Below are 26210 nucleotides of genomic sequence, written 5' to 3'. Positions count from 1 at the left end.
GAGAGAGGAAAAGGATCATGTGGTGATGGACATGTTCGTACAGAAGGAAGAAGAAATACAGAAAGCTCTCCTCGTTAAAACTGAGTTGGGCTGGGCCTGGTAGGTTAGTGTAGGCTGGTTTGGGTTGGGTTAGTTTCCTGTTTTTTTTTATTTCTTCACAGATTTCTGTTTTTATTTCTTTCTCTTTTCCAAAACTTTTTCTAAAAAAATTGAGAAGAGGAAAATTTGAAATTTTAAAAGAGTGGGTTTGAAATCAGAGGGCCCAACCTTGTATACCAACTATGGTGGTTGAGATTAAAAGAAGAAAAGAATAAGAGGGAGATAAAGAGATACTTTGGTATTCAAAATATTTGGTACACCTTAATGGCTCAACCATTTGAGAAGGTAAACCATCTCAAGATCATAAAACATGTGCATTGCAAAAATAGAGAGGAGAGGTAGGTTTATAGTAACCATATAAGAATTTGGCATGACCTATTTGAAATATAGGTCAAGTGGTGGAAGGTTGGCATGTTAGCTTTTCTTGGAACATCACAAGAGGGGGATGAACCAAGAGAGAGAAAGAGGGAGAACAACAAGCAAACAAAAACAAACCAAGAATCAAATGCAATTTTATAAAAGCCAAAGGTGGTGATATGCATGAATGCAACATGATGACATGATAACCATGCAAGAAAGGTAAAAGGGACTAAGGTGTTACTCTTGGGATGTTACAAACGCCCCCCCTTGAAGGAATCGCGCCCCGAGATTCTCAGGAAGAAGAGAAGAAGGACGGGTACTCGGAACGGAGTTGATCTTCCCGCTCCCAAGTTGCTTCTTTATCGGAATGGTGCGACCACTGCACCTTGAGGAACTTGACAGACTTGTTGCGAGTTCGACGTTCAGCTTCATCAAGAATCCGAACGGGATGCTCTTTGTAGGAGAGGTCTTCTTGGAGGTCAATGGACTCGTGATCAACTGCACAGCCCGGATCTTTGAAGCACTTCTTGAGCTGTGACACGTGGAAGACATCGTGCACTTTTGAGAGCTTCTCAAGGAGTTCAAGGAGGTAAGCGACTTCACCACGCTTTGCTAGAACTTTGAAAGGACCAATGTATCTTGGCGCCAGCTTGCCTTTGATACCGAAGCGATGAGTGCCCCTCATAGGAGTAACACGAAGGTAGGCTTGATCACCAGGATGATATAACATATCACGGTGCTTGCTATCATAATAGCTTTTCTGCCGAGATTGTGCTATCTTCAGATTGTCACGAATGATTCGCACCTTTTCTTCAGCCTCGTTGATGACATCGGGGCCAAGGATTTGCCTTTCACCAATTTTAGACCAGTTCAGAGGTGTTCTGCATTTGCGACCATAGAGAGCTTCGAAGGGTGCCATGCCCAAGCTGGCTTGATAGCTGTTGTTGTAAGAGAACTCAGCGAATGGAAGACATTCTTCCCATTTCATGCCGAAGGAAATAACACAGGCACGGAGCATGTCCTCGAGAATCTGATCGACTCTTTCGACTTGCCCACTCGTTTGAGGATGGTAAGCTGTGCTGAAGAGCAGATTAGTTCCCATAGCTTTCTGAAAGCTTGCCCAAAACTTGGAAGTGAAGATACTTCCGCGATCAGAGCTTATTTCCAAGGGAACACCATGAAGAGAAACAATCTTTGCAGTGTAGAGCTCAGCCAACTGACTAGCGGATATTGTTTCTTTGACAGGAAGGAAGTGAGCAACCTTAGAAAGACGGTCGATCACCACGAAGATAGCATCATTGCCTTTCCGAGACTTAGGAAAACCAGTCACAAAGTCCATCTCAATCTTATCCCATTTCCACTCAGGAATCTTCAGGGGTTGGAGGACACCGGCAGGTCTCTGATGTTCTGCCTTGACACGGCGACAGACATCACATTCTGAGACATAGCGAGCAACATCCCTTTTCATCCTAGTCCACCAATAGGTAGACTTGATATCGAGATACATCTTTGTGCTGCCAGGATGAATAGAAAGAGGAGTGTCGTGAGCTTCTTTGAGAATGAGGTTTCTCAGGTCTGGATCATTCGGAACAACAAAACGACCTTGGAAGAAGAGAGTTCCTTGATCGTCGAGAGAGAAGGACTTGTACTTGGGCTTGTGCATATTCTCTTTGATATTCTTCTTTGCAAATATCTAGCTGTCCTTTTCGGATCTTATCTTCAAGAGTTTGCGTAATCACCAAGTTTGCAAGGTAGCCTTGGGGAACAAGCTCAAGATTCAATTTCCTGAATTCTTCATAAAGAGCAGGTTGACTTTCTTGAATCATGAGGTTGTTGCAATAGGACTTGCGACTAAGGGCGTCAGCCATGACATTAGCTTTGCACAGGTGTAGGCGATAGAGAGATCAAAGTCCTTGATAGTTTCCATCCATCTCGTTTGACGGAGGTTCAAGTTGGGTTGTGTGAAGATGTATTTGAGGCTCTTGTGGTCGGTGAAGATCTCACATTTGTTGCCCAACAAGTATTGGCGCCATGTTATTAAAGCATGTAACACGGCTGCAAGCTCAAGATCATGTGTGGGATAGTTGAGTTCATGCCTTTTCAACTGACGAGAAGCATACGCCACAACTTGACGTTCTTGCATGAGGACAGCACCTAGCCCATGAAGAGAGGCATCACAGAATATCTGGAAAGGCTTAGAAGTATCTGGAAGAACAAGGACAGGTGTGGAAGTGAGCTTCTGCTTGAGGAGGTCAAAGCTTTCTTGGCATTGAGGAGACCAAAGGAACTTCTTGTCTTTCTTTAGGAGATCGGTAAGAGGCTTGGCGATCTTGGAGAAATTCTCAACAAAGCGGCGGCAGTAACTTGCCAAACCGAGGAAACTTCTCACTTGCTTGACATTCTTCGGAGGAAGCCATTCAACGATTGCCTTGACGGTTTCAGGATTGACAGCGATGCCTTTTCCCGAAATGACATGACCAAGATAGACGACTTGAGGAAGCCAAAATTCACACTTGGAGAACTTGGCATAGAGACGGTGTTCACGAAGCTTCATGAGGATGAGGCGAAGATGCTCTTCATGCTCCTCATTGGACTTGGAGTAGACAAGGATATCATCGAGATAGACTACCACAAACTTGTCGAGGTACTCCATGAAAATGTAGTTCATCAACCGAGAGAAAGTGGCAGGAGCATTAGTGAGGCCAAAGGACATGACGGTGTATTCGTAGAGACCATAACGAGTTTTGAAGGCTGTCTTGGGTACATCCTCCTTGCGGATTTTGATTTGGTGATAACCACTTCTCAAATCCATCTTAGAGAACACAGTTGCACCCGCAAGCTGATCAAAGAGCTCATTGATGCGAGGAAGAGGATATGTATTCTTGATCGTTTTCTCATTGAGAGGGCGGTAGTCAACCACCAATCGATCAGTTTTATCCTTTTTCTTCACGAAGATGGTAGGACATCCCCATGGAGAAGTGCTTGGCTGAATGAAACCAAGTTTTTGCAACTCATCAAGCTGCTTCTTGAGTTCAGCCAACTCATTGGGACCCATTTTGTATGGCTGCTTTGAGATAGGAGCTGTTCCAGGCTCTAGTTCAATGACGAACTCAACAGCCCTGTCAGGTGGCATACCTAGAAGTTCTTCAGGGAAGACATCAGGAGCATTGGCGGGACGCATCTCGAGAAAGTTCTCCCACCATGCTGCGGACCCTCCTGTCAGTAGGTGAGTCGCAAACCGCACCTTGTCTTCAGGGGCGACTCCCGCTGTGTTGAGCATGCGGTTGACATCGCGCACCCAATCATCTGCATCCAGCGGTTCAGGCGTAGAGTCGAACGATCGCGGGTTCAACTGCAAGAAGTCCCGGATCATCACCCGACCATTGTCATGACGAGCTTGATCGAAGTTGTGCTGGGTTTGCTGCATCTGGCTCAACAGTTGAGTCATTTGCAACAGGGCTGGTCCCAACGGAGGAGGTGGTGGAGGTCTAACCATCCTGTTGAGGGAAAACATAAGACGGTTGAAACAACAGATAAGAACAAAGCTTAGAATAAGGATTTAAGACCCGATAACACATCGATCCATAGAATTCATCAAGGTACACTATACAAGGTTCATGTACACAAGAGATCCATACGACCGCAAACAAGGATAGAAAAACTAGAACATCCACTCGACACGCAGGACAGTGGAGTAAACAGTAACTCCATGAGGATAACGAAAAGGAAGCAGGCTCCGGAACAAAGAAGTGGTCGAGATAGCATCGGATCAAAGAAGAATAACATGTTAGTATGAAAATACCAACATGTCAAAGGAACAGATTATATGTGGAGATTGACAAAAGATGATAATGAAGCAACCATAGTACAGAAAATTTTCAAAACACTTTTCCCTATGGCACTATGGTTTCCCACAAACACGTCCAAACCTAGATGAAACAAGATAAGAATAGAGTAAAACCGTTGCTCTTCCTCACCAAGGGGTGGGTGGGTGGGGTAAGAAATAAAAGCAGAGTTCCTACTCTCGCGCACAATTTTCCTATGTAGCTACTAAAATATGAGTTTCTAGACACAACTTCGTCCGCTGCAAAGGGGCTCCTAAAGGCAGTCCTTCTCTGATACCAAGTCTGTAAGCCCCAGGAGTAGGAAAACCCAAAGCGCGCAGGTACGAGGGGTTTATGTGCATGAGGTCACTACAAAGGACCGTGAGGTCGCCTCGCATTCCCAAGCTTATGGGTAGGCCAAGCAAAGCTCGACACGCCCATGCACACAACACCCACCTCATAGGCTCACGTTAGGCTTTCCAGGCCTGAGTGCTTCACCTTCCTGTGCACTTCACACATACACACACTGTGCACAGGATACGAGGGTAGAATACAGCTTGAATATCACAACATGACTATGTACGACACAAAAGATGGAAATAAGGTTCATATATATAGCAACGCTCTAATGAGCAAGATCCAAATGACACTCAGAAGGGAAACATATCCCATCAGTACATCATACATAAGATAGCCAAATAGTCTGGGTACAGACAAGAACCAAATGGGACTAAGAGTCCTGAAGATAATCAAGCGGTGTTCCCGTAACCAACAAGCCACAGGCTGCTGCCTTAGGAACGATCCTGCTACGCAACGAAGTCGTCGTCCGAGAACTCGACAAAGTAGCCACCTGCGTCTTTGCTCATCTGTCGTACTTTGTTTGTCGAAAAGCAGGTTCCGGAAAAAGAGGAAGAAAAACGAGGGTAAGTACCGTTGGCACGTACTTGCGAGACAAGACCAGCTATGCTTGCTGGTGGGCGGTGTAAACTTCGCCCGGCTATATGTGGAGTTTAACGGCAGCAAAGCACTAACCAATAGAGACACACTACAACTTCCGTCTAATAGAGAAGGTGAGAGAGCGCATATTCTAGCAGTTCTATACTCTGCAAACAAAAACCCAGCCAGTGCGATCCCCCTTAGCCAAGAGGTACTAACAAGGCACTCACACAGTTGACAATTTTATATCCATTCCATTATAATAGGGCTAACTTACTACGCAAGTAATTAGCAAGTTATTAGCGACATCATTAGGTGTAAGTTGTTCTATGATCGAGTTAAACAGCTCCAAGTCGTCCATAACCGCGGACACGGCTTTCCGAAAAGATTTAACCCTGCAGGGGTGCACCAATGTTACCATACACGCATGCTCGAACCCGCGTAGACAAGCGCGGAGTCTCACAACAAGACCGTTCCCAAATCAACAAGAATGCCTAGGGGGGCCACCCGCCTAAGCTACCCGTGTCGAAGTTCGGCCGTACTCCGAGACGGACTCAGAGGTTTGCGCCGGCGGCTAGGCGTGCGAACCACACACTTCGCTAAACGTCCCGCAAGGTACAAAGCGAGAAATAAACACCCGAAGGCAACAGGAAGTAAACACCCGAAGGCAACAATAATAAACACCCGAAGGCAACAGTAAGTAAAGCATGGCATACATGGCATAGGCAAATAAAACCAAGGTTGTGGCCCCCTTTTCAACAGACTTGAGAAATGGTAATGGGTGATGGGGGGTCCCGATAAAACCTCCCACGAGTGGTTAGCGCGCTCAGTCTTAGAAACAGATAACAAGAACTCGGGTCCTAGGGGACATTAGCAAGTCAAAGTTCCGATGCTTTCGCAAAGGGGCTCACAGATGCCTCTGCATATTATATCCCTTAGCAATTTTAAGTTGTAGCAAAAGTTATCCACTTCATTTTCGAAAAGGTAGTACATGTGTCAACATCCCAACAAGGTATCCCGAACATTTCGAGATATCAACAAAAACCCTAAACTCGCCTACGACTCGCAAAGCTGGCAAACAACAAACAATAGGTAGGGCGAGGAGGTGTATCTCGGACATATAGGTAACAGGTGGATAGGACACGTGACACAACAGAATCGCAACATAAGGATAGCAATAGATCAAAAGAGCATGTAAAAGTAAAATAGGTGAAGGGGTGGGCTCGCCTGTCAGATCAGAGGTAGAAGCACCGACACGATCCTCCAGGGGGAACTCGTACTCCTGCTCGTACTGCTCTGCGTCGGCGTCTACTCGAGAAAAACCAAATAGCACATACAAGGAAGATATAGCACAAATCAATACAAGTAAATGCAATGCGCAATATGATGCATGATGGCATGGCAAGATGATTTGTGCAAGGCAAAATTAAGTGGGGTGCTCATAATTCACATGAAATGATAAACATCCTCACATATAGTTTTAATTCAGATTTGCAATTTTTAATTTAACCATCCAGGGATGATGTCAATGATGCATGACGATGCAAGATTTGAATTCCTCTCAATTTTCTGATAAGAATAGACATAAAATTTGCACAATTTGGATTTGTAATTTGAGAGGTATGAATTATGCCATAATACTCATTTTAATTCAGATTTTAGTTATGTCCAAATTTTATTTATCCAAAAACTAAAACAAACTTCATAGTTGGAAAGTACATGAAAAACTGAGCAACATAGATATCAATTTTGTCAAAAAATGGAATTGTTTAGGTGTAGTTTTAAATCATTTGGATTTGAACCAGGGAACAAAACTGAATGTTAAACACTACGAACTGAAAACGTGACAGCAGGTGTTCCTGTAGACATCGAATCTGCACGGATATTAAAGCGTTGAAAGAGAGAGATCTGGGTAGTTCTAGACGAAGCTCTTGACAGTTTGAGCATGCTGGATATGCCAGGATTCGAATGGGACCAGATTTGGGACGTTTAGATGCACCGTGGCGACGGCGAGGCTCGCCGGAAAACGGACCGAGGAACGGCGGCGCTCGGCTGAACAGCTCGCAGCACCAACTTGCGACGAAGATGGCGCCGCGAATACTCAATGAAATCGAGTGATTCCAAAGCCAAAATTGTAGCCCAAACTCGTGGCTTTACAACGGTGCAAAGATCTCTTGCTGGAGTGGCTTGTACCGGCTGTGAGATCCGTCGGAAGTCGGGGCCGCGGCATGGCAGTGTAACAGCAAAAACTGCGACCAGATATGAAACAGGACATGCAAAACGAAAAGAATGGGCGTTCTATTCGCCGATCAAGGATTTGAACGTAGGTCGCCCAGATATAAATCGTGGCCGATACCAGTGTGCTATGTGTTCGAGTGTGAAAGAATTCAGACTCCAGCGAAAAAAATAACAGGGTAGACTCCGTTACTGAACTTGCTGAAAAACGACACTTGCTATCTGAATTTCGACACTTGGAGGATACCGCATCAGCAGTATCGCGACGGAGGAGAATTGCGATGGCTGCGTCGTTCTGGTGCACGTTTGAGATGATGAAGAAGGGAAAGGAAAAGCTGGAGCGTGGCGAGCTCACCGTGAGGCTGCCGGAAGAACGAGGCGGCTCGGGGACGGACGGAGACGAGGCGACGGCGACGGACTCCGGGAAGAAGACGCGACGGCGCGGATGATTCCGAGCAGAACTTGGCGTCCCCTGGTCCGTGAAGTAGACCAGGACGAAGACGGCGGCGCGGCGGTTCGATTCCCGCGGTCAGGTGAGGTCGCCGGCGTCCATGGCGACAGCGGCGGTCGACGAAGCTCCGGGTAAAAACCCTCTTGTTTGCTTACAGAGAGGTGGAGGAAGAGATGGTGCGGCGCGGCGCGGGCGAGGAAGAGTGGCTAGGGTTTGGCTCGGTCTCCTGGTGTATAAAGGAGGGGAAGAAGGGCAGGTGGCTTGCATCGGGGAGAGAGGAAAAGGATCATGTGGTGATGGACATGTTCGTACAGAAGGAAGAAGAAATACAGAAAGCTCTCCTCGTTAAAACTGAGTTGGGCTGGGCCTGGTAGGTTAGTGTAGGCTGGTTTGGGTTGGGTTAGTTTCCTGTTTTTTTTTATTTCTTCACAGATTTCTGTTTTTATTTCTTTCTCTTTTCCAAAACTTTTTCTAAAAAAATTGAGAAGAGGAAAATTTGAAATTTTAAAAGAGTGGGTTTGAAATCAGAGGGCCCAACCTTGTATACCAACTATGGTGGTTGAGATTAAAAGAAGAAAAGAATAAGAGGGAGATAAAGAGATACTTTGGTATTCAAAATATTTGGTACACCTTAATGGCTCAACCATTTGAGAAGGTAAACCATCTCAAGATCATAAAACATGTGCATTGCAAAAATAGAGAGGAGAGGTAGGTTTATAGTAACCATATAAGAATTTGGCATGACCTATTTGAAATATAGGTCAAGTGGTGGAAGGTTGGCATGTTAGCTTTTCTTGGAACATCACAAGAGGGGGATGGACCAAGAGAGAGAAAGAGGGAGAACAACAAGCAAACAAAAACAAACCAAGAATCAAATGCAATTTTATAAAAGCCAAAGGTGGTGATATGCATGAATGCAACATGATGACATAATAACCATGCAAGAAAGGTAAAAGGGACTAAGGTGTTACTCTTGGGATGTTACATACTGGTGCTAACTCGACAGGTGCCGCTTAAGGTCTTACCATCTGTCGAGCCCCAGTCATGTTTTATCGGGTCCACAGCGCGTCCGCTGGGATATTTCTTCACATCTGTTGATGTGGAAAAAAATGTGAGCGCAGTCTTTGGCGATGCCACGCCACACAGGACGGACCCGGGGTCTTACCTTCGCAGAGTTTTGCGGCATTCAGAGATTGTTCGCGACTTTGGCGCTCTGAGAATATTTTGTCAAGTGCCTTGTTCGGCTGATGTGATGACCCATTTTGCGGGTTCTTCTATATTTTCTCGGGCATGAATGAGACAGCCGAATATATTGGGTTCTTCTATATTGTCGGGTACATCACCGATGCTCTTTTTCGGAATAATATGACGAGTCAATGGACCCGAAGATTTATCCACCCTCTCTTTTTTTATGCTCCTCCTTGATGATAATTTCGTCGAGTTCCTCCTTGAAGATTTTTTTTAAGCTCCTCCTTGAAGAAAATTTCTTCGAGTTCTTTTTGAGGGAAATTCATCGGGTCCTCCTTGAAGAAAATTCTTCGGGTTCCTTCTGAAGACAATTTCATCGGGTTCTCCTTGATAAATATTTCTTTGGATCCTCCTTGAGAAAAATTCTTCGGGTTCCTCCTTTAGGAAAATTTCTTCGGGTTCTCTCTTGAAGAAGATTTCGTCGGGTCCTGTCTTGAGGAGAATTTCTTCGGGTTCTCTCTTATATACTTTTTCTTGAAATTTACTTTCTCCTACACATATAAACAAACTTTTTCTATTTTTTTCTTGACTCTTTTTTTTTCATGCGGTGTCAGATTCTCGATGATATGTAAAGTGAATATATGCCACGCAGCCTCCGAGCGTCGGGTGCGGCGAAAGTAAATGATAATCAACTTTGCGTAAAAAAGAACACTTAGCTTATTGGATATGACGGAGTCGACGGAAGTAGGTCATGCATCTGAGTTGATGAAGTCTTCGAGTGCAGCGAAAAAGTCGAGCCGAAGTAGAAACCACTGAATAGCGAAAGTGGATGGCACCAAATTGTTGATGAAGAGATAGTCGAGCCCCCGAGCACTGCTGGTGTGATGTCATAATTGTTGCTTAGACGTTGTGTCACAGTTGTTACTCACGGCGAAGTCGTTGTCGAGCCTCCGAGTGTTTAGTCGTGATGTCGGAAGAACATTGAAGATTAGGCCATAAAAAATGAAGCACTGGAGATGAATCCAAGATGAAGTATTTGAGATGAATCCACATTGAAGATTACGCCATTAACCATGAAGTATATATTGAAGATGAATCCGCCAATATCATAGATGATGAATCCATTGACCCGAAGAAACATAAATCCAATAATAACCATAGGATACGAATCCATTGACCCGGAAACGCATCGGGTAGTATTGTATAAGAGTAAACCCAATCCACATAAATGAATCCGAATAAATTCACTGACCCGAAGAAATAAATCCAGTAATAACCATAGAAGATGAATCCATTGACCCGGAAACACATCGGGTAATATTGTATAAGTGAACCAATTATATCCATATAGATGAATCTTATAAGATGAATCCGATGAAGAAAAATCTAATAAGCCGAAGAAGATGAATTCACTGATCCGAAGAAAATATATCCACTGAGCCGAAGAATGATATATTTCACTGAGCCGAAGAATGATATATTTCAGAGAAGATAATTCCACTAAGCCGAAGAAAAGAAATTCACCAAGTAACCGAGTATATTTGCGGTAAAGAAGTAATGGCACAGCCCCCGGGTATTTTGGGTGTAATGAAAGTAAATAATAATGGACTCTCGGAAGAGGAACACTTAGCTTTTTTAAGCAGGTCGTGTGGCGGACACAGTCGATGTAGTCGCGCGGCGCCTAGCCGGAAGTAGTCGATGAAGAGGACACAGTCGATGTGGAGGATCCGCGACAGGTGAACTCCCAAGTGTGGCGAGTGCACGACGGCGAATGGGTTCGACACAGCAAAGTAGTCGAAGCTGATAGTTTTTGTGTCAGGAATCAAGAGTTCGCTATGCGCTGGCAGGTCCACACTTGCGAATCCGCGAGGGATCATGTCTTGACCAATTACATCGGTGGCCAAGATCTGAAGTATGTAGCCATTATTTTTGTGCCATCTTGATTCTGTGAACTAATCTTCCACTCGATGAGTAAAAGAAACATGCACACGTTGTTAGATTTGAAATTCTGAATAGAAAATCAACTAGATGATTAATCAGTGGGAGAGAGTAAGATCGTAGGAAAAAAAAATCCTTGGGACTTTGCTCCCGCCGGTGCCCGTCTTCTTGATTGGCATGCTAATTCTGAACCCGGCCGGTGCGGCACGTGAAGACGTCGGCGTGGACTGATGCGCCGGCCAGGAACTGAGTTGCTCTTGAAATAAAAACGCTGCATCATGGTGCTGGAAGCAGTACCGAGAGATCCTTTGGCGGAAACAAACCGGAAGCTGATCGTACTCCCGATTGCGCGGAAGCAATCTCTTTGCACGTTGCCGATGAAGAGCCCGACGAATAGCTTTTCCGTCGTGAGCCTTATTTCGCTCCGCTTGCGAAAAAGTTCAGCCGTCCGCCAGATGAAGTTGCTGACGACGAATTTCCTGATCTTCAGATGCGATTGATGATGAAGGATCTTGCCCGGATGACAAAATCCAGTCGCCACGGATTCCCACAGACGGCGCCAATTGACGAGGGAATACCTCGGCAATGCCTACGTATTGTAGACTTGGGTTTCGGGAGAGAGCGACGGTGGAGATTCCGGGAACGAGATTAGGCACACGACGTACCCAGCTTCGGGTCCCCTCGGTGGAGGATCCCTACGTGCTGCTAGCAATCAAGTATATGATCATATGTATGTTTACAGGGTGCCGCCATAGGCGGAGCTATGTTGTCTATCTATTGTTTATCTTCTGTCTATATGTTGGCCTCTTTCTTTCGGGTGCCCTGGCTAGCTTTATATATGCAACCAGCCTAGGGTTTTACAGGAGTCCTAGTCGACTACATCTTCATGTTGCCTTGTTGGGCCTTCTCCATATTGGATCTTCTCCATATTGGGCCGAGCCAGGTATACTAATAATGGGTACCCGAAGGGTATGCCCATGTCAATAACCCACAAGTATAGGGGATCGCAGCAGTCTTCGCGGGCAGTAAAACCCAATTTATTGATTCGACACAAGGGGAGACAAAAAATACTTTAAAGCCTTAACAGCGGAGTTGTCAATTCAGCTGCACCTGGAAACAGACTTGCTCGCAAGAGTTTATCAGTACTAACAGTTTTATAGCAGTAGCAGTAGTGAAATAACATCAGCAGAGTAACAGAGATAGCAGTAGTGATTATAGTAAACAGCAAGATTAAGATACTGTAGGCACGGGGACGGATAACGGGCGTTGCATGGATGAGAGAAACTCATGTAACAATCATAGCAGGGCATTTGCAGATAATAATAAAACGGTGTCCAAGTACAAAGCAATCAATAGGCATGTGTTCCATATATAGTCGTACGTGCTCGCAATGAGAAACTTGCACAACATCTTTTGTCCTACCGAGGGGGCAGCCGGGCCTCAAGGGAATCTACTGGATATTAAGGTACTCCTTTTAATAGAGTACCGGAGCAAAGCATTAACACTCCGTGAACACATGTGATCCTCACATCACTACCATCCCCTCCGGTTGTCCCGATTTCTGTCACTTCGGGGCCATTGGTTCCGGACAGCGACATGTATATACAACTTGCAGGTAAGATCATAAAACAATGAATATCATGATGAAACAATAACATGTTCAGATCTGAGATCATGGCACTCGGGCCCTAGTGACAAGCATTAAGCATAACAAGTTGCAACAATATCATCAAAGTACCAATTACGGACACTAGGCACTATGCCCTAACAATCTTATGCTATTACATGACCAATCTCATCCAATCCCTACCATCCTCTTCGGCCTACAGCGGGGGAATTACTCACACATGGATGGGGGAAACATGGCTGGTCGATGGAGAGGCGTCGGTGGTGATGATGGCGATGATCTCCTCCAATTCCCCGTCCCGGCGGAGTGCCAGAACGGAGACTTCTGGCCCCCGAGACGGAGTTTCGCGATGTGGCGGCGTTCTGGAGGGTTTCTGGCGACTTCGACTTCTTGGTCGCGATTTTTAGATCGAACCCCTTAAGTAGTCCAGAGGAGGGCGTCGGAGGCCAGCCGAGGGGGCCACACGCTAGGGCCGCGCGCCCCCCTCCTGGGCCGCGCCGCCCTATGGTGTGGGGCCCTCGGGCCTCCACCTGGCTTGCCCTTCTGGCTCCGTGAGTCTTCTGGAAAAATAGGACCTTTCACATAAATTCCGAGGTTTTTCCTGAAAGTTGGATTTCTGCACAAAAACGAGACACCAGAACAGTTATGCTGAAAACAGCGTTAGTCCGTGTTAGTTGCATCCAAAATACACAAATTAGAGGCAAAACAATAGCAAAAGTGTTCGGGAAAGTAGATACGTTTTGGACGTATCACAAGTCTCATGAACGCGGTCATGTAAAGTTAGCCCGGGCCGCTTCATCCCACCACCCCGCAAGATGCAAAGTACTTTAACTAAAAACAACAAAAGCATCAACGCCCAAAAAACCATTGTGTTCTACTCGTGCAACCAATCTACGAATAGACACGGCTCTGATACCACTGATGGGATTCGTAGCATAGAAAACAAAAAAATTCCTACCGCAAGAACGAATAACAAGCCAAGATCCAATCTAGAAGATGGTAGCAACGAGAAGATCATGAGACTAACCCTCGAAGATTTCCAAAGCCTACGAGAATAGATCTCGTTGTTGCTGTAGTCGATCACTTGCCGCTTTCGAAAGCGCGTAGAAGATCTTGACGGTGCCACAGCCGGGTAGCACCTCCGTACTCGGTCACACGTTTGGTGTTGATGATGACGTCCTTCTCCCCGTTCCAGCGGGCAGCGGATGTAGTAGATCCTCCTCGGAATCCCGCCAGCACGACGGCGTGGTGACGGTGGTGGTGGAGATCTCCGGCAGGGCTTCGCCGTAAGCGCTGCGGAAGAAGAAGGAGGAGGTAGAAGCTAGGGTTTGGGAGAAAGGGAGGGACTTGGGGCGCCAGCCAGGGGGCCCCCTTTGGTGGTGCGGCCAAGAGTGGTTGCCCCTCCCCTCTCCTCCCCTTTAAATAGGTCGAAATCCCTAGGGTTTGCCCCAAAACCACATTGGAGTCCAACTCCAAAACTTACCAAATTGGCGAAACCTAGGTCAAGTGGGATTGCTCCCTTTCCTTGCCTCCTTGGCCGGCCAACTAGGTGGAGTCCACCATGGACTCCACCTTCCCACTTGGTGGGTTGGCTAGGGTTGGTGGAGTCGCTCCGGGACTCCTCCTTCCATAGTGATTTATTCCGGATGATTCCAAAAACAACCTTCCATAAATTCACCGGACCATTCCCAAACTTGGAAAGTGACTTCCTATATATGAATCTTATCTCCGGACCATTCCGGACCTGCTCGTGATGTCCTGGAGCCCATCCGATACTCCGAACAAAATTCGAACTCCATTCCATATTCCATATCTACTTAAAACGACATCAAACCTTAAGTGTGTCACCCTACGGTTCGTGAACTATGTAGACATGGTTGAGACTCCTCTCCGACCAAAAACCAATAGCGGGATCTGGAGATCCATAATGGCTCCCACATATTCAACGATAACTTAGTGATCGATTGAACCATTTACATACGACACTGATTCCTTTTGTCACGCGATACTCTACTTGTCCGAGGTTCGATCATCGGTATCACGATACCTTGTTCAACCTCGTCACCGACAAATACTCTTTACTCGTACCGTGGCATGTCATCTCTTGTGAACCAGTCACATGCTTGCAAGCTAATCAGACGACATTCCACCGAGAGGGCCCAGAGTATATCTATCCGTCATCGGGATGGTCAAATCCCACTCTTGATCCATATGCCTCAACTCACACTTTACGAATACTCAATCCCATCTTTATAACCACCCATTTACGTAGTGGAGTTTGATGTAATCAAAGTACCCTTCCGGTATAAGTGATTTACATGATCTCATGGTCGAAGGACTAGGTAACTATGTATCGGAAGCTTATAGCAAACTGAACTTAATGACGTGATCTTATGCTACGCTTATTTGGGTGTATGTCCATTATATCATTCATTCAATGACATAACCTTGTTATTAATAACATCCAATGTTCATGATCACGAAACCATGACCATCTATTAATCAACAAGCTAGTTATACAAGAGGCTTACTAGGGACTCCTTGTTGTTTACATAACAGACATGTATCAATGTTTCGGTTAATACAATTATAGCATGGTATGTAAACATTTATCATAAACACAAAGATATATTATAATAACCGTTTTATTATTGCCTCTTGGACATATCTCCAACATAGGGTACCAAGAAACCGACTCTCAGGGGTAAGCATATACTTGTCTCTGTCTCCGTATCTAAACACACACATTTTTATTCAACATACATGCTAGCACCTAGCATTCTCATAAATAGTTATGCTTTGTCACGACATAGTTCATACAATGCACCCATATGGACATGGCAACAACACCGACCTAAGGCAAAACACTAGTCATCAAAGTCCCGTGGATGGTGGCCGGTATCTTCAGCCACGACGGTGGCGGTGCTCCTGGTCTTGGCCTAGAGACCCTCTTGCACGATGGATCAAAAGCTCCAGGCTTCGATGTATACATCTGGTCAGGCTAGAGGTGTAGCGATGTTAGCGTCACTAGTTGGAAAGGTGGTGGCTTGGATGGTTGTGATGTAGCCCAGATTCGGCCCGTCTTGGACCTGCTGGGGCTTGACAGCGACGGGGAGGTGGTGCTGGTGCGGTCTTGGCTGCAGAAGATTGGTTGCACGTCGCCAGTCATCTCGGGTGGTTCAAGGTGGAGGCTCATAGGAGAAACCTTGTCCTAGCTTTGGTCAGGATAGGACTAGCGAATGGAACACCCATGAGTGCCATTGACTTTCTTGGAAGCATCATTAAGGGCACCTCTCGCCCATCCAGCGGTCTTGCCTCGAGAGGGAAACCTTGGATCCTCGGGATCGGACTATGAAGGTACTTCTACTGATTTCTCCTCGTTGGGGGGGGGGGGGGGGGGTCGTTTCGTGGTTGGCTTCGACTTGGGTACTAGACGATGGATGGTTGCTGAGACGGCTTGCTCGAGGGTGCTGCAGACAGTTTGGCAACGATGATGCGTCGAGCAAAGCTTGGGTCGCGGCTTGGGCTTCGATAGTCGGTCACCGGCGTGTCCGATGGGTCTATTTGTGCTTCACGGTGTCGCTGTGGAGTCGGAGCTGAGGTGGATTGTGCCCCTACGACAACAATGACCGGCAACTAGTGGTGTGGCAGAGGATTCGGTTGGCACAAGCATAGTATAGTTCTCTTGTGATGGTCGCTGGCCAAGTCGGAGTTGTCTCTCGTAGATGTATGTGGCCGATTGTTGGCATTTGACCAGGTCGATCGGTGGTTGTGTCCAATGTGATCATGTTCGATGACGACATTGATGCACTTGTATCGATTTTTTGCCAATTTTCTCTCTAATAAATCGGCCATCTTCTTTTTTATCAATGAAAAATGTCAAGTCTGTCTTGTTTCCAAAAAAAGTTCGCTGATGAGCTCAGTCGATCGCTATATAGTTGCACATCGACATCGATCAACACACAAGGATGAACGGAGGAAAAAAAAAAGCTGACAACATGCATGCGGCATGCCAATCTCAGCTTGTGCAGATGGCCCGATGTTCCTTTGTTACTACTTCAGCGAGGTAAACGGATGGACACAGGCTGACAAGTAAATGTAGTTCGTTGAGTAGGGTCAGCAAAGATGGGTCGATCAATCAACAATGTACTGACCGGACCACCAGCAACAGTGACGGGCAGACAGATCTCCACTCGCCACCAAGCAAAAGTCTGAGGAATTAATCTGACGCGAAGCCTGATTCAGACAGGTGCTCTATTATGGGTTATTCAGTTAGCGAAGGGGCGCGACGCTAGCAGGCCACATGTATACATATCTCGAACGGATCATTCCGTGTATACTACCGATCGTACATGCGCTATAGTAGCGAGCGCCGACCGGGCAACGGACGCCACGAACGAGATCTTGTCCCGGCACGTACCTACAGTGCGCGCGATGGAAGCGGACGACCCAACAGCGGCGACCTCCGGCGTGCACTGTCTCCCGAGCGAGACCCGACGGAGTGGACGAACGCGTCCGGCCACTGCTGGAGCCGTCGCGGCGTTCGGATGGGGGATGTCCTGTCCATCCCGACTTTGTGGCTCCGGCGCTTCGCTCTGCTGCTGCTACGATGTACGAACTCGCTGTTGCAGAGCTCGAGCAGCTGTTTGTCCATGCTATTATGTTCCTCACGGTTGTTCCACCAGCCGACGTGGACGCATGTCGCTTCTTCAAACACTGGTCGTTCAAGGAGGAAAAACTACAACAGTCATCCAAACTATAAAATTTTCACCTACAGGTTCTAGATGAGACTTTATGGGGATGCTCATAGCAACCTTCGTGAGAAAGATGATGAAGAGATATTTATTCAGTGAGAGGCGACATTCTATCGACAACGGAGCGTTCGTGCTGACTTCATCAATCTCAAGAACCACCGGGTTAGTTTACTCAGTTTTCATATGTGCTTAAAAGTACAGGGTAATCGTGCGTTTATATGGATGAATGTATATTTATATGTGTTTGCGTTGTACGGTGTTACGCAAAAACAAAAAAAGGAAAATGGCAAGCAAATCCTCCTGGTGTTGACAAGAAGATTAAAGGGTATATCGATATGATTGCCACACATCCCTGTTTTAAAGGAATATATTAATATTGTGAAGATACCAAACACCTCAAGAATGCACAACTCAAAAAAAGATAAAATGAGAGAAAAGGAAAAAAATTAAAGACCAGCAACATCATCACTCTAACCACCACCAGACAATAAAAGAGATTATCCAAAAGCAACACCTCTATAAAGGAAACAAGACGCATGTGTTGTTGTGCCCGATTGATGATCTTGGGTTTTCATCCTAGAAAAAGTCTAAATTTTCAAGACAATACATTCAAGAAAGTTATTGACAAGTACAATCAATGAAGGTCAACTCTTGGGGTTTTCACTATGTAAGTCGTGACTCAGTACTCAAAAGCACTACGAAAAATGTTGTCCATATGTGATATATCACCCCCTTTTGCCAAGGCTGCTGCTACAAGTCACCAACATTCGAAACACATGTATGCAAACCTAGATATATAACATAAAAGTGGTACCACCATAGGGGTTTCACATGTGCTGCCACCCTCTCTTGCCAAGGCAGTTGTTGCAAGTCGCCAACACCCGACACACATATATGTAAACCTAAATATATAAACATAAAAGTGAGACCACCCTATAGTTTCTTGGTATCTTTTGCTAAAAGGTTTGGTTCTTATTAATAACGACATGGTTATCTTCGCTTCTCCTTATCATATGGATGTCGTGATCCAAGACCATAGGGGAGCAGGGAACAGAGTTACGTTGAAGACGACATGGGTTGTGACCCGTCTAGCCCAACCCAAAACCATGAATCATAAGAGGGCTGAATTCGATCGTGAAAACAAATAAAGTTGATCGTCTTGAGGCTGTCACATCTTTTAATTTAGGATGTGACTAATCGCAGACGACTGAGAACTAAGTCAGATGATGTTATCAAATCTCCATTGCAACCAATGTTGCAACTCACCATTAGCATAAATTATAAAGCAAATATAACGGTCCGGAGACATTTTTCCTAGTTGCGAACTCACTTGCACTGGGAAAACTTCAGTTGCAACCCAACTTGTAGTAGAAAAAATCTTAGTTGTAACCCAATTTACAACTCAAGTGCACGAATCGCTATGCAACCTGTTTAATTTACGAGTAGCTCCGTTAGTGGAGTATAGTTTCTGGGTGCTGGCAGTGATCCTCTTGAGGAGGTCATGATCCTCGAGCTTGCTGAAGCCCTCACAATTCGTCTGGCACATATCACCTTCGCCAATGAGGAAGGTATGTAGACATGATGTTTCTTTCCACTAATTCTTTATCGGTGGTCCAACGCGTCATTTCCATTAGGAGGGCTCGATATGAGAACCAACCCGTGTTTGGAGGTTTGACACTTCGGTGTATCGTAAAAGGCGGAATACTCTTCGGCGGAAGGTGAGTTCTCATCGATAGCGAGTCGGCTGTGCTGACTTCGTCAAATCTCAAGACTCATCGGATCAGTTTTTTCGGTTCAGTCTCTCACAAGTGGTCATAATGGTAGGGTGTGCATACGTTTTTTTAGGGTATGCATACGTTTTTTTCATAGGAGCGAGTGTATGTACGTACTTATGAGTTTGCAAAAAAAAAGTGATAGTGTTGTGAGATTCTTTTACATCATGCTTAATTCGTCATGCTAGTTGCATGCATGATGCCCTTCTACATATGTTAGCTCGTTTTTCTGGGTTCTCTAGCCGGTCCGTGTGGAGTGATGTGCCCTGGATCGTATCAGGAAAAGCTTTGTATTGACATTCTTACTTAGTGATTAATATATTTAATAAAGCGCATGCCAAATATAGAAAGCAAAGCCCCATTTCAAAAGTAAAAGAAAAAAGAAAGCAAAGTTATGGACTGGTTGATTAGCTTCTAGTGGTCGTGAACAATGTGATAAGTTTTTCCACAGAAATGCAGGCAAGAGGGCATGCGGCGGCGATATTTATTGTTAAACGCCAGTACGCCACCCCTCCTTTGTTGAATGGGCTGGCGTTATCGTGGCGCCAAAATACTCTCGTCTATGCATGGGCTGCGTGATTCTGAACCCACTTCTATATTACATGGGCAAAACCTTCTATTGGTGTGCTGAACTTTAACGTCCGATCAAGCGCGGATGGTGGCCGTCGTGTTCGCCAAAAGAAAAACGTTAGCGTGTTAACATGGCAGCCACTCTGTTCCGATCATCCTAAGCTATCCGATGGAGTAAAGAATGTAACGATCTGATCCCGATCAGAAGGAAAAGGCTCTGCCTGGGAACGACTAGCACATCATATACACGCTGCCAACCTTACCCGTGACACGAAACATTTCTTATCTTCGGACCACATGTTACACGAAGCCGCTACTGCTCTAGGACAAGTAGCAATAAGCCAATAACCACTCTCCCTGTCTGGTCAGTGCACCCGCGTACCCGCAGTTAACTCCCCTGCCGAACACAATCATGCTCATCATGCTCTGGCATGCTCTGACTGTTGAAATATTGGGCCTATACTTAGCGGTCCATACTAGATTTCAGATTTTCCTATAAATCTCAAAGTCCATATAGTGGAAGCCTTGTGAGTTTGAGCCCAAGTTGGTGGCAGCTCACTAGGGAGTGGCAAGAGGTGGGAAGTTTAGTCCCACATGGAAAGTTGGGAGGAAGTTAGACCACCTTATAAGGTGGGTTGTTCCACCACTAGTAAGTGAGTGAGAATAGGAGTGCTACACGCGCGCGCTCCTCCTCCTCCTCGCTCGACTCGAGTCGACTCGACTCGACTCGACTCGACTCGACTCGACTCTCGTGGTGAGTGGATTGAGCCTCGAGCCGAGACTTTCCTTACTTTTTGCAGCTCAGGAAAACGAACAGAGTCTTAGACGGACGCGTCGCAGACGTTCGTGCGACGTGGGCGTGGCCCTCGTTGCCTAGGGTTTTCCGAGCCTATATAATCTCTTATACTGAATACACCAGTTAGTATCACGGGCCGCCTTCCGTCCAAGTCGGGCGGTGCTGCCTACCGTCGTCTTCAACGCCGTCTACTTCGACCCGTCGTCCCCGTCGTCAACAACGTTGTCATCAATAACGTTACTGCCGCGACATTATCTGCTACACCTCCACCGCCACCTCCACCAGATCGGTACGTGCGACATATCTCGATCTGTTTAGCGATAGATGCTGTACCGTTTGCGCTGCTACTACTCATGTTGATTAATGCATCTAGTATGTTTGAGTTTCACATGTGTTATCACCAGAATTTGACCGGATCAGAGGTGGGCCGTAATTAAAGATGGGCTTGAAGAATATATACGGAAGATATACATGAATCGGCCTTGTACACGAAGTTTGGGCTAGTTTGCCCGTGTATCTGTAAATATAGTAGGATACGTGTCGGTTAGGTAGAATTTGGCTCGTACACGGTTGGGATTATTCCCACGTTAGAAAGTCTACAGACTATAAATATGTATCTAGGTTTATTGAGATAAACAACAATCACGTTCACCACAAACCAATCTAGGCGCATCGCCAACCCCTTGTTTCGAGGGTTTCTTCCGGATAAGCATCATGCTGCCTAGATCGCATCTTGCGATCTAGGCAGTATACGTTTATTCGTTGTTCATGCGTTGCTCGTGCTGAAGCCTTGTTGATGGCGAGCAACGTAGTTATCATAGATGTGTTAGGGTTAGCATTGTTTTACCGTGTTATATGCTTTTATCCATGCAACCCTTGGTCATCTAGCCGCCTTTACACCTATCTTAGGTGTAAGGGCGGCACCTTGCTTGATCATTGTTTAGTAGATCCGATCCGTTATGATTGCTCCTTGTTCTTCAGGGATTAGTTTAATATCTACATAGTTAGGCCTTGCAAACGGGTTGAAGGATCCAGTGGCACGTAGGGTGCAGTTTGCTAGCCCTAGATAAGATGTTCCGGGGATCAACTTCATGTTGGTTTTTTGGCCTTATCTAGGGTTGGTTTATTGTCACCTTACGTGGCTGCCATGCTCAATCACGTGTAGGATGTTCCGATTATGTGGTGAAAACCCTAAATCGTCGTAGGTCGTTTTAGCTCTATACTGATCAAGCAGGACCACCATGTGATCGTAGACCTCATACGAATCATGGGTGGATCGGCTCCTTGAGCCGATTCACAGGACAACCTGAGAGCCGATCGAGGCTCGTATTTAATGTTTACGTGTATGCCATGCAGGAAACTAAGCGAAGCAAATCCATCACCTTCCGACCAGGTATAGGTCAGGTGGCACGCCCTTGCACCAGCATCGGGACGTGCGTACCAGAGGCTTTGCGGGCCGTCGCTCGAGGGACCAGGGCCAGCCGCAGTTCTGGGAGCCTCCCGGCTCTACGTGTTGCCCGTCGCTACTCGCCGGTGGGTTTCGGACGCCAACACATTCTGGCACGCCCGGTGGGACAGTCTTCAACGTCAACGGCATCATCATCCGAATCTGATATGGCGGAAGGTCCTCCAGTCACGTACGAGGATCTGACCGAGGAGCTCAAGAAGAAGTATGACGATGTCAAAGCTATCTTCGAAGCCGACCTCATCGGCTCTTTCCAGAGGACCCGCTCACACGGTATCAGGTGGAAAGGGTTCTCACCTGAAGGCGCGCTCGATGGAGTGGACCTGTCTACCCCTTCAGAAGAGCGCACCAGGTCTCTGCGTCAGGAGGTTAATCACATGGTAGCTCATTCGCTACACCGCCATTCTGAGAGCCTGGTGAACGCTTTGGAGCGTGTCGCGCTGCGGGTGATCCAGGAAATCATGAGGCATCAGTACTCTCCGTCAGGACCTGCTCTAGGGACTCACCAAGGAGAGATACCACTCCAGACCCGACCACCGCTGCCGTTCGCGCTGGCAGCACCAGAAGTGCCGAGTTCACCGGCATTCGTCGTCTACAAGATCGGTGGCGATCCCAGCGACTACCAGTTCTTGTATGAGGCGCCTAAGGAGATCCCTCACGGATACACGTGCACATACGTGCCAGACTGCAGCAACTGGGCACTCACGAGCCAGACTGCAACAGCAGGGGTTTCTGGGACAACAGCAGGGGTTTCTGGAACAGCAGGAGGGGTTTCTGGATCAGATCTTGAGAAGCAGACGTGGCTAGCTAAGTATGCCACTCGAACAAACCTCCAGAGCTCAACTCCTGCAACTAGCTCAGATCTTGAGAAGCAAGCGTGGCTAGCTAAGTACGCCACGCCAGCGAATCTTCAGAGCTCGACTCCTGCAGCTAGCACCGCGGATCAGATCAGTACCATCTTGAGAGACCAGTTCGGCATGGTGCCGAAAAGGAGGGCAATCGGCTATTCCAAGCCGTACCCCAATGAGTACGATTTGATCCCACTACCACCCAAATATCGGCTCCCTGAATTCTCCAAGTTTAGCGGGTCAGATGGCTCCAGTTCAATCGAGCATGTGAGCCGATATTTGGCGCAGCTGGGCACGATCTCAGCATCAGATGCACTACGCGTGAGGTTCTTCGCACAGTCCCTCACAGGATCGGCTTTCGGGTGGTACACCTCATTGCCACCAGACTCAATCCGGACTTGGAAGCAGATGGAGGAGCAGTTCCACATGCAGTATCACTCAGAGGCTTCCGAGGCTGGCATTGCCAATCTAGCCCAAGTACGACAGAAGCGCGGATAAACGGTGTCAGAATATATCCAGCGCTTCAGGACCATTAGGAACTGATGCTATTCGGCTCGTTTGACTGAAAAAGAAGCGGTCGAGTTGGCGGTGGTGGGTCTCGCATCGCCGATCAAGGATATGGCTTCCCAAGAAGATTACCCTTCACTGGCGCATATGGTTCAGAAACTATCATTATATGAACAGCGCCACCCAGAGTTGTAGCAGGACAAATTCAAGCGTGCAGTAGTCCTGGTTGAGACAGATGAAGATGAAGGCTCTGCGGGAGATCAAGAGGTAGCAGTGGCTGAATGGACTCGGGGGGGCAAGCCCCGTGTCTTGCAAGTGGGTTAAGCCACAAGGTCCTCCAAGAGGGTTTGACTTCGACGTGACCAAAGCTGAGCAAATTTTCGACCTCTTGCTCAAGGAGAAGCAGCTAAAGTTACCCGAAGGCCACAAATTCCCTACGGTACAAGAGCTCAATGGCAAGCCATACTGCAAGTGGCACAATACGTTAACCCATACCACCAACGACTGCAGGGTGTGGCGTCAGCAGATCCAAATGGCGATAGAACAAGGGCGTCTAATTTTCAGCCAGTACGCCATGAAAGTCGACACACACCCCTTCCCCGCCGTTAACATGGTGGAGTACACTTACCCCAGGGGGTGCCAGCCAGGTTTCTCGTTCAGCATTAACATGGTTGGGCATGTGCACCACTCTGGTAAGGACAGAGACGAGGGCAGCCGCTCTCGTGGCAAGGACAAAGAAGAAGCCGCTCCACGCGATCGGCTCCGACACGATGGCAAGCGCTACATCACAGAGGGAGAAGTGAAGAATGTGCGATATCAACGACCTCTCTCTGACCATCTCCTCAACAAATATGTGAGTCAGTACGACCAGCGCCGGCGATACAGCGACGATGACGACGAAAGAGATCGTCTGGCTAGCAGGGACGCCAGGGGATATCGTCGGCATGATCGCAACGAGGAGAGATATGAGCGCCATGCCAAGGAAAAATCAAGAGAGCAGGATGACGTGGACAAACACTGGGATTGTCCTTTCTTCAAGCATTGCTGGGATTCAGGGATGAGCCGATTGCCTACAATCGGCAACTGCCCAGAATGTAGACAGAAGAAGAAGGGCACAGGAGACGTGTCAGTGTTCAAGCGTCTAGGACCTCTCCCATCTCGGAACAAGCAAGCTGAGTCCTCTCGGGTGGAAGATCTCGAGGAGTTAGAAGATGACGATGAAGAAGAAGAAGATAGATACCATCGGCCAAGGTGGTGCCCTGATGGACTCAGCCGTTCCCAAAAGCGCAGGGTTCAGCGATTACGTGGCTTGGAGGAAGCCGAAAGGTTATACCTGCACACGTTAAGGAAGGCGTGGCCTGATCTAGCCGCGAAAATTCAGCGAACCCTGGACGAAGAAGGTCGACCACAAAAGAAAGAGTGGCGCCCCAAGCAGAAGAAAGCCGATGATGAGACATCGGCTGGCACAAACATGGTGTTCATCCTGCCAGCAGAGTTTTGTGCTCCTGGAACAGAAGAGGCATCTGTGGCACAACTTGACTGCGGCCCAAGGCCGGTTATCTTTGAGAAACCACGAGAAAGAAGTTACAGACACCTGAAGGCCCTGTACTTACGAGGTTATATCAATGGGCAGCCTGTCAACAAGATGCTGGTGGACACCGGAGCGGCAGTCAACATCATGCCATACTCCATGCTACGTCGGTTGGGACGCTCTAACTCGGATCTGATCAAGACCAACGTCACATTGAGCGATTTTAACGGCCAAGCATCAGAAGCACAAGGTGTTCTGAACGTGGACCTGACCGTAGGAAGGAAGACCATCCCTACGACGTTCTTCATTGTTGATAGCAAGAGCACCTACGCTGTCCTGCTAGGGAGAGATTGGATCCACGCCAACTACTGCATTCCATCCACGATGCATCAATGCTTAATACAGTGGGATGGAGATGAAGTAGAGATCGTCCACGCAGATGACTCAGCCGAAATTTCAACGGCTGGCATGAACGTTTGGGAGACGGCAGGCCAAGAGCCGCTCTCCGGCATCACTTTAGACGACTGTGAGCGCATCGACGTGACAAAAAACGGGGTGAGGCTGGTCTTATCCACCGGCCTGACCGTGTAACAAGAGCAAAAGTTATGGATGTACGTGGCAAGGCCGATCCTTGTGATCGGCCCCAAAAAATAAAAAGTGATGATCTTGTCTCAGGCATGCCACGTAGTCGTAGTGACGCACGAACAAGATGTAAACCTTCATTGAGCAATGCAATCAAAATGGGGGCCGATTCCAGCAATCGGCCCATATTACTATCCTCGCCATGCGTTTTGCCTGTGTTCAGCGTCGATCTAACAGGTGACGGAAAGCTAGGATATGGGTTTACATCGGCTGATGAACTAGAAGAAGTCAATATTGGTCATGATAGAGCCGATGTTCAGATGTGGTTCTTCGAAGGACGGCAGAGCCGATATCTACAGTAACCTGACAGATTCGGCTCGGGGGGCACCTAATCAGACGAACATGTGCGATACATGTGGACAATGAAATATGGTTGGCCGATCGAAAAATCGGCCAGTAAAAAAAATGTACATACGAGTCACAGCCGATGCACAGACGTCGATTTGAGAAAATATCCGAAGACAACAGTATACAAGTAGAGCCGATGCAGAGACATCGACTTCAGAATATAAAAAGCCGATGCACAGTCATCGACTCTAGAGGTACAAGTTCAGCAAAACATTTATCAGTTTACACAGAGAGGCTCTACTGAAGAAATGCGTTGAGGGCATGAAGGGCGTCAGCACGGATACGATCCACCTCGGCGATCTCAGCCTCGTCGTCCTCG

General features: G+C 47.0%; 1 long non-coding RNA gene across 1 annotated transcript; it reads right to left on the bottom strand.

Annotated features, from left to right (window-relative positions):
* Positions 1-5982: 5982 nt before the first annotated feature.
* On the bottom strand, positions 5983-8206 carry LOC127295666 (uncharacterized). The gene is made up of 2 exons (XR_007848004.2): positions 7810-8206; positions 5983-6527 (listed from the first exon to the last, which is right to left on the bottom strand). It is a non-coding gene; the product is annotated as an uncharacterized lncRNA (long non-coding RNA).
* Positions 8207-26210: the final 18004 nt, after the last annotated feature.

Source organism: Lolium perenne, chromosome 4 (assembly GCF_019359855.2).
Source record: "Lolium perenne isolate Kyuss_39 chromosome 4, Kyuss_2.0, whole genome shotgun sequence".
Lineage (NCBI taxonomy): Eukaryota > Viridiplantae > Streptophyta > Magnoliopsida > Poales > Poaceae > Lolium > Lolium perenne.
The sequence above is the reverse complement of the archived record's forward strand: the minus strand, read 5'-3'. Positions and strand labels throughout refer to the sequence as shown.